The following is a 12,648-nucleotide window of genomic DNA, read 5'->3' as shown; positions in this document are numbered from 1 at the left end:
AGGAGGCCATTCACTGGTCTTGCAAAAGCTTGGCGGGAGATGGAAACAGAGACCAAAGGTGGTCTAGCTAGCAGGAGCCTCCAGGTCAAGGGAGGGTTTTTATTTCAAAATGGGCCAGTTGAAGAGCTGCTGGAGTTCGAGTCACGGGAGCTGATGGGTTACTGGAGGCAAGGGGGTCCCTGCGGAGAAGACCAGGGTTGAGGTCTGGAGGCCATGGTAGGGGAGAGGGGTCCTGCCTTGAGACTGAGAGACAGAAGTGATGAGCTGGAGGGTCACCCAGAGTAGGCAGAGGAAGAGGCGTGACACCAGGCTGGGGGCACTCGTCAAGGGCAGGCTGAGGACTCCAGCAGGGCTGGAGAGGCCAGGGCTTCTGGACACAGCCTGACCTAGGTTGTGTGTCCCAGCCCTGTCACCCACCAGCAATGTGACCCCGCGGTACCCCCCCCAACACACACTGCCGCTCCCTCTTCCCTGAGACCCGGGTAGCAGCAGTCCCTGCCCCACGGGAACACATGCACGAAAGGCATTCAGCCACGGGACCGGCGAGCGGAGGACCTGGATAGATGTGAGCGAATAAGAATAATAAATAATGCGGAGCCATCGAGGGGTTTTGAAGCCGGGAAGTGACAAGGTCAAATCTGTATTTTAGAAAGACCCTGCTGGAGGAGGAGGTAGCCTTGGGGAGAAACTAAAAGGTCGTGCACTTCTCGAGGTATGTCTCTGAAGTCTGTGGGAAGTTTGTAGTGTCAGGTTAAGGATTTTATTGGTTCCATGTTTGGGTTTTGATTCTGCTGCTTCCTCGGGTCCTCACACATCGGATGCTGGTCTTACTGGTGGGGCTGCTGAGTTGGGTCTATCTGGGGCTCTGAGGTGTATTTCAGGGATGAAATGAAGGGGCGGGAAAAGTAAATACAGAAAAATAAATAAACAACGGGGAGGGTGGGTTTGGGGGAGGGGGAGGGGTGGCCTGGTGGTCCCCTCCCCGACCCCGTTCAGAGGATGCTGCGGCAGGGCGAGGGGTGCTGGCCCAACCGGGAAGGGGCTGGGGAGGTGACTCCTCGTGAAATTTCCTGGTCGGTATCCAGGGATGACCTGCAGCCGGGATTCACATGGGTCAGCCGCCCTCACACCCCTCACAGCCTCGTCAGGAAAAGCTTCCATTTAGGAACAGCATGGGCCCATCTTGTAGGAGACGCCTGGGCCCACGCTGAGCCCCGGGGGGTTGGACCTGGGTGAGACATAGCAGTGATAATAACATTCACGGTGGCTGTTACTGCGTTCTTGCTTGTCATCCAGCCACATGGCTCTCTGATGAGACGGATGCTGTTACCTGTCCCAAGACACTGAGGAGACTGGGGCTCGGGGAATGCTGTTTGCCAGAGGCCTGGCCCTGGATCTGAGCCCCTTGGAGGAGACGCCCACCTGCTTTTCCATCCTGCTCCAGGGACCCCGGCCTGTGTGGAGCCCTTCGCGGTGCCTCGCTCGTGAGGCCCCAGGGAGGCTGTTCTTTCTCTGCTGGTCACTCAGGCACAAAGTAGAGAGAGCCCAGGGGAGCAGGTGGCCTCCCCTTCCAGCACTCTGCTAGCCTGCCGTGTGGCCTTGGGCAAGTGCCTTCCCCCTCTGAACCTTGGTGGCCTCCTCCTCAGTCCAGTGTGACTCGGCGTCCAGTCTTGGGTTGGGGGGGTGGAGGGGAAGGTCTCACTGGCTCCCGCCTGCCTTGGGCCTAGCACATAGTAGGCGCTCCACAGAGGCCTGAGCCTTCTTCCAGGGCTTCCCTGTCAGGGCCGATTATGTCCATGGAATCCACACTGTGAAAATAAACATGAACTCAAGTGGCCCCGGTCTCCGTGGCAGCCAAGGGGAAGCTCGGTCCCCAGCCTGTGTCTGTTCTGGGCAAGAACAAAAGTTTCCCTGTGAAGTTGCCCCCACCCCCGCTTCCCTTCTGGAGCCAGCTGGGATGGGAGAACGAGCTGGGGGAGGGGGCCCGGCCAAGAGCAGCCCAAGAGCCCAGCTGCCTGTCAAAACTCAGTCTTCCTCCCCTGCTCAAGCCCATCCCAACACACAACCCCCCTGGGGGGTTGCTCAGGTAGGTGAAGGGCCTCCAAACTCAGGAGCCCTAGGGGCAGAAAGCTGGGTCTGGTGGAGGATTTGAGGAAGAGAAGGTTCCCAGGGGCAGTCCTGGGGACAGAACGTGTGACACTATAGAGTCCAGGGATGCAGGTGGGAGAAGCTGCCCGGTCACTCTTGCACTGAGTGCTGTCCGGTCCATGCTTCTCACAGCCCTTCACACCCCCACCCCCAGCCTCCCAGCTCAGAGCCTCTCCCAACTGGGGGAAATGGCCAGTCCTGGAGGACTCGGCCGAACCAGCCCAGAACTTGGCGCCAGGGAGAAATGGCATAGATTCTGGCTCCATCATAACCTGCGGTGAGACCTTTGGCGGGGAAGGTGCTCTCTGAACCACCGTCTCTGCCTCTGCATCACAGAATGGACTGGGGCCGAGTGGCAGCCGCATCCAAGTTCAGCGACACGCCTCTGCTCAGCAGCTGCTGTGCCCACCGGGGACCAGGCAGCGTCGTGGGCTGGACGTGGAGCTCACCCACTGGGGGGTCAGACGTGTGACATGCGACAGCCTGGGGGAACATGGGAGCGGGGTGCCGGGAGGAGCAGAGGACCCCAGAGAGAGGAAAAGAGCCAGACTCAACCCAGGGCTGGAGGAGCCGAGGGTGGCTTGGACAGGATGTGGCTGCTATCAGTCTCCATGCACCAATCCTAACTCCCACATGGACACAGCTCTCCTAACGATGGGATTGCTCCCTGAGGTGGGGGAAGAACTGTGTGGAAGGAAGCTTTACTTCACTCATTCTACTCCATCCTGGGCCCAGGCAGCGCTGCGGCAGGGCCCCCTAGCCAAACAAAAGCTGGAGGAACAACCTCCCCTTCCCTTCCAAGGTCATCAGGGCGCGAGAAGTCCACAGCGAGGAGCATCTCTGCGTGGCCGGGGGCCACGGGGGCAAACTTTGCTCTGCAGGGCTATGACATAGGTGAGGGAGGGGGAGGAGCTGTCATATGACAACCAGGACTTGCATGAATTGTATCGCAATAATGCTGTTGAAAAAAACATAATTGTGATTGCTCATTCCTAGTTTATAGAGAGACAAGTGAATTGGGGTTTTTTTTAATATGTATATATTTATTTATTTATTTTTGACTGCACTGGGTCTTCGATGCTCCAAGTGGGCTTTCTCCAGCTGCAGTGCACGCTCTTCAGTTGTTGCAGAGCGTGGGCTCAGTAGTCGTGGCTCATGGTCTTAGGTGCCCCTCGGCATGTGGCATCTTCTGGAACCAGGGGTCAAACCCATGTCCCCTGCATTGGCAGGTGGATTCTTAACCACGGGCCCACTAGGGCAGTCCTGATTTTTGTATTTTGATGTAGTATCTTGCAACCTTACTAAACTCACTTGTTAGTTTTAGCAGCATTTTTTGTAGATGACACTGGATTTTTCTACATAGATGATCATGTCATCTGCAAGTAAATCAATGCCATGTTTTCTTTTCAAAATAAAATGACAACCAGGTCTTACCTGTGGGTGCACATTCCACACCCCTCGGGGTCTCCCTGAAACACCTCGAAGGATAGGGCCCTGCAAGGTGCAAGGTCTCGTGAGTGAAGAGACTGATGCTGAGAACTACCAAGATCCTGGTTAGTGTCATCCTAGGCTGATGAAATCAGACTTTCCGAGATCACGTTCTCTGCCCTCTAGGGGTATCATGAGAACTCATGACGTCAGAGCTGTAAAAGCGTCTGTTGCAGAGAAGACTGGGAGCCCACAGAACTGGAATCCTTGCCATCTGGGAAAGAAAGGCACGTGTTCGATAACATTACTGTGGACTCAGTGTTTGTATCCCCGCCCAGATTCTATGTTAAAGCCCAATCCCCAACATGATGGTATTTGGAGTTGGGACTTTGGGGGGAGGTGATTAGGTCATGAGGGCTCCACCCTTCCAAATGGGGTTAGCGTCCATGAAAGAGAGACCCCAGAGAGCTCCTTCACCCCTGCCACCTCGTGAGGACATAGGTGTCTATAAATCAGGAAGAGAATCCCCTCCCCAGACACCAAATCCACTGATCTTGGACTTCTCAGCCTCCGGAACTGTAAGAAATAAATTTCTGTTGTTTATAAGCCACCCAGATACTGTTATAGCAGCCCAAAAACACTAAGACATGTTTTAATCAAAACTAAACGTTCCAATAAAAATTACAAGGTAGGTTTTTAAATCTGCAAAACTTTTGATTGTGCGATCTTAGTCTTAGAAACTGATCATAAGAAAATTATGAAATGCACAAAAATGCAGGTTAATTAATTGACAGATGATGGAAAATGCTATCACAACATCAATTTATACAAAAATAACTTGGAGATAATCTGAATATTCAACAAAAATATAGAATGCTATGCAGCTGTGCTGCTCAGATATACTTTTGTGGTGTGTTTGATTTCTGAGTGCAATAGGTTATAATACAGTATTAGAGAAAAATCTCATTTTGCTTTATATATGTGCATGGTAAGTCGCTTCAGTTGTGTCTGACTCTTTGTGACGCTATGGACCGTACCCTGCCAAGCTACTCTGTCCATGGGATTCTCCAGGCAAGAAGGCTGGAGTGGGTAGTCATTCCCTTCTCCAGGGGATCTTCCCGACCCAGAGATCAAACCCACGTCTCTTCCATCTCCTGCATTGGCAGGCAGATTCTTTACCACTAGTGCCACCTGGGAAGACTTTATATATGCCTCTCAGTCTCAGTTCAGTCGCTCAGTCGTGTCTGACTCTTTGCGACCCCATGTACTTCATATATGTATATATATATATAAATGAATGTCTGGAAGAAAAATATTTAGCTGATTATTCCTAAGAGGTGAAATTAGGAATAATGGAATAATGTACAGTTTTTTCTCTGATATTTTTTGCTTTATCTGAATTTTCTTGCTTTTCTACAAAATTATAATGACAACAATGTAAACAACTACTATTTATTAAGCATGAACCTTTTTCCACATACTGCACTGAGGGCTCTCTATATGTTTCCTTACCTAATCCTTACAACAATTCTGAGAGACAGGTACTATTCTTTATCAGGAAGGGTTCTATCAATTGAAAATGACAAAATACCCAACTCAAAAGGGCTTCCCAGGTGGCTCAGCAGGTAAAGAGTCCACCTCCCCAGCAGGAGACACAGGAGGTGTAGGTTCAATCCCTGGGTTGAGAAGATCCCCTGGAGCAGGAAATGGCAACCCACGCCAGTATTCCTGCCTGGAAAATCCCATGGATAGAGGAGCCTGGCGAGCTACAGTCCATAGGGTTGAAAAAAGCGGGACACAACTGAGTGACTGAGCACATATGCACACCCAACTCAAACTGGTTTAAGCCAAGAAAGAGGATCAATTCACTGTGTCAATGGAAAAACCATGATTGACCAAGCGGGGACTCAAAAGTTGCCCACAACTGGTTTCTCTTGGCTCTGCTCCCCTGGAGCCTACTCCCATTTGAGAGCAAGATGGCTTCGTAGCAGAGGCCAGTCACACCCTCACAATTGCAAGGCTTTATGGAAAAGAAGTGGTTGGCCAAAGCCCTAAGGAATACTCCATTGGAATGGCATGGATCCACATGACCACCCACCAACTTATCTCTGTGGTCAGGTGATGGGTGCAGTGAGTGGCTTAAGCCCAGGTAACACGCCCCAGTCATGGAGCCAAGGAATGAAATCATAGTTCACGGTAGGACAGAATTGGTTCTCTCAAAGCAAAAACACAGAGTTATAGATGGTGGATGGGAGGGGAAAATCTTTCCTCTGCAATTATCATCTCCAACCTACTAAATAAGAAGCTACAGCTCAGAGATGGGAAATGGTTTGTTCAAAATAGTACAGATAGGGGAATTCCCTGGCGGTCCAGTGGTTAGGATTCCACACTTCCACTTCAAGGTCCCTGGTCTGGAAACTAAGATACCACAAGCCCACAAGCCACCCACATGGCAAAAAAAAAAATCTCAAAATGATACAGATAGTAAGTAAGGAGGAAGGGATTCACTGTCTAGTTCCAAAGACTGGAAACTTAGTTACTATGCGATATTGCCTTCCAGGATTACTTGTGTAGTATTTTGATGATTTTATAAACAAAAGAAAGTCACAATTCCTCCATCAGTGGATTTAGGGTGCCTGGCTGCTGAAGGTCAGGGTTGGGTCAGGGCAAACCTGAAACACACATACCCAATGCTTCCTTCCAAGATGGTGATCATCCAGTTGCTTCGCATCTTTCCATCAAGACAAGCTGTCAAGAGCAACCCTGACACCAGAGAATGGCCAGTGCAGGTTGGAAAAACAGAGAAGATGGTCTAAACACAAGTCATAATAATAATATTTGATATTTATTGATGGCTTATCCTGGGCCAGACATTGTGCTCTTGTGTCCTCGTGGCTCCCAGCAGAGGTGGGAGCAGGTGCTGCCCTGGGTTACAGAGAGGTGAAGCTCCTTGCCGAGATCACATAGCCCTCTCAGGAGGAGCTGGCTGAGGGTGCGTCTGACTCCAGAGCCAGCCCCTAATCACACACTCTGATGCCAGCATCACAGCTCCTTACCAGCCAGGAGAGAGTTTTAGTGGTACCTGCAGAGATCAGAACTGTAGAGAGTGAATGTGCTGATAACATATCGCTGAGCCATATAGGAGCCAAGTAACACTGATGCCTCCAGCTGATTTCTTGAGGCATTTCCCTGGGCCTTTGTGGGGGAAAGGTTGTGCAGTCAAGGCTGAGGCCCAGTACCCTGCTTAGAAACCTGCTTAATAGTCTTCCCATTATGATATCCACCTTAGTCTTGAGTTTATAATTATTTTATGTGGTAAAGCAAGTTGTCACTTGTGAAAATAAATCCAACCTCTAAGTAGACACTTAAGTCTGAAAAGATGTTCAATTAAGAAAATGTTCATGATACATTGTTAGTGATTTTTTTAATGCAAACTACAGAGCTATTTACATACATAGAAAAGATCCAAATGTTGTTTCTTAAACAAAGATATCCATACATAAAAAAGACCAAAGGAATAAACAGAAAGACTAACTCCAGGGGCTAGTATTATGGATTATTTTTATATTCTCATTTTTGCTTTTCTATAGTTTCTAAATTTTCTATAATTTTCTAATAGTAATAAAGTATATTATATCCATAATTTAAAGGTTATTAAATTTTTAACAAAGGTTTCTGAGTATAAGAGACATAAGACTTCCATAACAACCTCAAGCTTTGTTCTTTCAACCTCCTTTGTTTATTTATTTATTCATTCAACAAACATCACTGGCTTCTGCTGTGTGGGGCTCTCGCTTCCAGTGGATTAGACAGAGTCCCCTGAGGCACTCCCTGTGCAGTGAGTGGAATGACAGATAAACAAAAGCTCAGACATGAATGATGCCCTAGGCGTGAGCCCCGTGAGGACAGGAGCCTGCCTGGTTCATCTCCGCATCTCAGTACCTGGAATGGAGTCTGGAGTTAGGAGCTTTGGAAATTCTTACGAACAAATGGGTGAAGTCAGGGAGACAGGAGTTCAAATCCTAGTTCATTAAGTTCCAGTTTTCACTTCTGCAAAATAGGGAGATAGCAACTACTTCCTGGGATTGTTTGAAGCCTCCACTAACATGCAGGCATCTTTTTATACAAAACTGGAAATAACAGTGGGCCCTCAACGAAGAACAGAAATAATGTATTTCTAGTTGGATGGATTCTGACTGTGTACAAAACCTGCAAACAGCCAACTCACTGGAAGAGACCCTGATGCTGCACAAGACTGAGGGCAGGAGGTGAAGAGGGAGATAAAGGATGAGATGGTCGGATGGCACCACTGATTCAAGGGACCTGTACTTGGGCAAACTCCAGGAGACAGGGAGGAACAGGGAAGCCTAGCGTGCTGCAGTTAATGGGGTAGCAAAGGGTCGTACACAACTTGGCGACTGAACAACAACAATAACACAAAGTCTGGGGTCAGCAAGTATCTGGAACTTGACTAGGAAGAAATTGCGTTTAAAAGTTGGAGAAGAATGTGTAGACTATACTCTTATTTACCTAAGAAAAGAGGAGGCATTGTATTTTTAAATGAAAGGATAAACTAAAAACTTGAAGCAGCAAAAGTTATCGAACAGGAGAGGAACAGCATAGAGAAGCAGAGACAGAAGGCAGACCACGTGTAATATTGCATGATTTGTGAACCTGACTTGGAAACCAGGCAAGTATTTTACATAATCATGTGTTAAATGTGTTAAATGTTTGGAAAAGGAATTCCAAATAACAAAAGCAAAACAAAGAAACAAAAAGCTAACTTATGGCAAGCTGGTGATAAAGCCATGGAGAGGAATTCTTCCAAATGACTAAAACACAGTACTTTGGACTGTCCATCCCTAATAAGATAGTCCCTGAAGGCAAAGCAAAAATAAACTGCAAAAGACAAAAAAACAGTAATTGCATTGTGGGTGGTACTGGTATTCTCATCTGAGAGTGTTATCTGGAAAGCTCATGTGTGCTCAGTTGTGTTCGACTGTTTGAGACCCCATGGACTGTAGCCCTCCAGGCCCCTCTGTCCATGGAGTTTTCCAGGCAAGAATACTGGAGTGGGCTGCTGTTTCCTACTCCAGGGGATCTTCCTGATACAGGGATCGAGCCTATACTCTCTGGTATCTCCTGCACTGCGGGCAGACTCTTTACCACTAGTGCCACCAGGAAAGTCCATTATGTGGAATAGGACTCAGCGAAAGAGTGCATCCTTCACTGGGAACTGGGGAGAAAGAACGCACAGCGTGGGAGAAAGGATGTACAAATGTAAAATGAATGAGGCTGAGTAAAAACACTGCAGCCCTGACTTTGAATGAGAAGTGTCAATATGAATTCATATTTTGAAAATAAATTAATGGATTTTATTTTTTTTTTTAGCAATTTTAGGTTTACAGAAAAATTGAGCAGAAAGTGCAAGAGTTCCTATATACCGCTGCATCTCTCCCTCCCCCCAATGTCCCTCATTATTAACATCTAGCATGAGTGGGGTACACTTGCTACAGTTGATGAGCCAATATTGATACATAATTATGACCCAAGGTCCATAGTTGATATTAGGGTTCACTCTAGATGCTGTAAATTTTTTTAAAGAGTCATTTATTGGTTTTTAATCGGAAATATTTAATTTATTTATTTATTTATGGCTGTGCTGAGTCTTTGTTCCCATGCAGGCTTTTCTCCAGTTGTGGTCCATGGGCTCCTCACTGTGGTGGCTTCTCTTGTTGTGGCTTCTCTTGTTGCAGTGTGTGGGCTCAGTAGTTGCAGCATATGGGTTTTTAGTTGCCCCAAGGTATGTGGGATCTTCCTGGACCAGAGATCAAACCTGTGTCTCCTGCATTGGCAGGTAGATTCTTAACCACTGGACCACCAGGGAAGTTCCTAGGCCCTGTACATTTTAAGGATTTTGACAAATGTATAATGACACATATCCATCATTGTAGAATCATTCAGAATAGTTTCAATGCCCTAAAAATGCCCTGTGTTCTGCCTATTCATTCCTCTCCCCACCAGCTCCTGGCAACCACAGATCTAGTTGTCTCCACGGTTTTGCCTTTTCCAAAATATCGTATAGTTGGAATCATACGGTGTGTAGCCTTTTCAGATTGACTTCTTTCACCTAGCAATATGTATTTAAGATTTAAGGTTCCTTTATGTCTTTCCATGGCTTGATACCTCATATTGTTTTTAGCACTAAATTACATTCCATTGTGTGGATGTACTACAGTTTGTTTATCCATTCACCTTCTAAAGGACATCTTTGTTGCTTCCAAGTTTTGGCAGTTATAACTCACAATGTATTCCACCTTTAAAAAACAAATGTATTTCCTAGCTCTGTCTACTGAAAATGCCCAGAAACAATGACCAGCTCAATGGTGCTAAGCATTACTTAAACCTTGGCTGTAGTCTTTAAATGCCACTCCCCACTCAAAGAAACCAAGGTTCCTTGGAGAAATGGTTGATTTCTGGTCTGGGCAGAAAATGTCCAAGGCAAATCCGGGAAACTAGGGTATCTTGCTGTTCCAGAAAGCAAGAAAGTATCAGAGTCTACTAAGGTCAAAAACTGCAGGAGCGAACCTGAAGAGCTTCACTCTGGCCGAGGGGGAATCATTTGAGTATCTTAAGAATAATCATTGCAGGGGATTAAAACACACCAAGTAATGTTAAATTTCTATGTTCGTAATGATTCTAAAAAAAAAACTCCATTAAAAAATAACTTCATGGATGTCAGGAAGCCAACTTATTATTTGAGAACAAAGGTCCGTCTAGTCAAGGCTATGGTTTTTCCAGTAGTCATGTATGGATGTGAGAGTTGGACTGTGAAGAAAGCTGAGTGCTGAAGAATTGATGCTTTTGAACTGTGGTGTTGGAGAAGACTCTTGAGAGTCCCTTGGACTGCAAGGAGATTCAACCAGTCCATCCTAAAGGAGATCAGTTCCGGGTGTTCATTGGAACGTCTGATGTTGAAGCTGAAACTCCAATACTTTGGCCACCTGATGAGAAGAGCTGACTCACTGGAAAAGACCCTGATGCTGGGAATGATTGAAGGCAGGAGGAGAAGGGGATGACAGAGGATGAGATGATTGGATGGCATCACCGACTCAATGGACACGAGTTTGGGTGGGCCCTGGGAGTTGGTGTTGGACAGGGAGGCATGGCGTGCTGCAGCTCATGGGGTCGCAAAGAGTCGGACACAACTGAGCAACTGAACTGAACTCAAAGAGTCAAGTACTTTGTACTATCTGCATTATATGTATGAAGGATATTGTATTGTACCTCGGGGTAACTAAAGAGTTGAAGAAGAAAGTTTCTCTTTTACAAGCCTTCTAGCTAATAAATGAAGCAGGAAGACAGAATTAGAATATCATCTTTTGGCAATCCCTAATGAAAGAATGACAGAGAGGCCTAGCGTGCTGCAATTCACGGGGTCACAAAGAGTCGGACATGACTGAGCGACTGAACTGAACTGAATGAAAGAATGAACTTGGGCAGTGAACATCCATGAACTGCTAACTTCACAGAAACAGAGATCACAAGATACTATGGGCCACCTGATGAAAGGAAGCAATACCTCCTGTGAAGTATTGTGGTCAAAAATCGAACCTGAATCTGATCAAGCCTTAGATCTAATTACAGGAAAAACAGAGGACAGAGGAACATGTTAAAGGACCCCACAGGAATACAATCCAGATGGAAGGAAACTCTACAGGACAAAAAACCAGGTTTCTTCAACAAATAAATGACAAGGGCAGAGAGGGAGGGAAGGGGGATGGGGAGAGGACTACAGATTAAAAGGGACTTAAGAGACATATATGGTCTTTTTTACAAGGTGCAGAAAAACATTTATGAGACAGTCAAGGAAATGTAAACAATGACTAGATATGTGTGATGATAATAATTTCTCTAGCTGTGATAGTGGTATTATGGCTATAATCTCTTTTTTAAAAAAATATTTTTTATTTTTAGACATTTTATTTTATGTTGGAGTATAGCTGATTAACAGTGTTGTGATAGCTTCAGATGCACAGCAGAGTGTACAACATACATGTGTGTTGCCCATGCAAACATACATGTATCCATTCTCCCCCAAACTCCTCTCCCATCCAGGCTGCCACATAATATGGAGCAGAGTTCCCTGTGCTATACAGCAGGTCCTTGTTGGTTATCCATTTTTTTTAACTTTTTATTTTGTCTTGGGGTATAGCTGATTAGCAGGCTTCCCTGGTGGCTCAGTGGTAAAGAACCCGCCTGCAATGCAGGAGATGCAGGAGACCCAGGTTCAATCCCTAGGTTGGGAAGATCCCCTGGAGGAGGGCATGGCAACCCACTCCAGTATTATTGCCAGGAGAATCCCATGGACAGAGGAGCCTGGTGGGCTACAGTCCATAGGGTCGCAAAGAGTCGGGCATGACTGAGCATGCACGCATGCATGCACACACAGCCAATTTGTACACCCATGGCTGATTCATGTCAATGTATGGCAAAAACCACTACAATATTGTAAAGTAATTAGCCTCCAATTAAAATAAATAAATAAAATAAAATAAAACAATGTTGTGATGTTGTGACAGTTTCAGGAGAACAGCAAAGGGACTCAGCCATACATATACATGTAACCATTCTCCTCCAAACCCCTCTCCCATCTAAGCTGCCACATAACACTGAGCAGAGTTCCATGTGCTATATGGTAGGTCATTGTTGGTTATCCTTTTAAATATAGCAGCGTATACATGTCCATCCCAAATTCCCTGTCTCTTCCCACCACCCTTCCCCCCCCATAACAATAAGTTCATTCTCTGAGTCTGTGAGTCTGTTTCTGTTTTGTAAATAAGTTCATTTGTATCATTTATTTTTTAGATTCTGCATATAAGGGATATCATAGGATATTTCTCTTTCTCTGTCTGAGTTATTTCACTCAGTATGACAGTGTCTAGGTCCACCCATGTTGCTGTAAATGATATTATTTCATTCTTTTTAATGGCTGAGTAATATTCCATTGTATGTAAGAACCACATCTTCCTTATCCATTCCTCTGTCGAAGAAAATGTTTCTTATCTTTTT

The sequence above is a fragment of the Giraffa tippelskirchi genome, chromosome 4 (assembly GCF_054371585.1).
Source record: "Giraffa tippelskirchi isolate mGirTip1 chromosome 4, T2T-mGirTip1v1.2.pri, whole genome shotgun sequence".
NCBI lineage: Eukaryota > Metazoa > Chordata > Mammalia > Artiodactyla > Giraffidae > Giraffa > Giraffa tippelskirchi.
Note: the sequence above shows the minus strand (reverse complement) of the source record.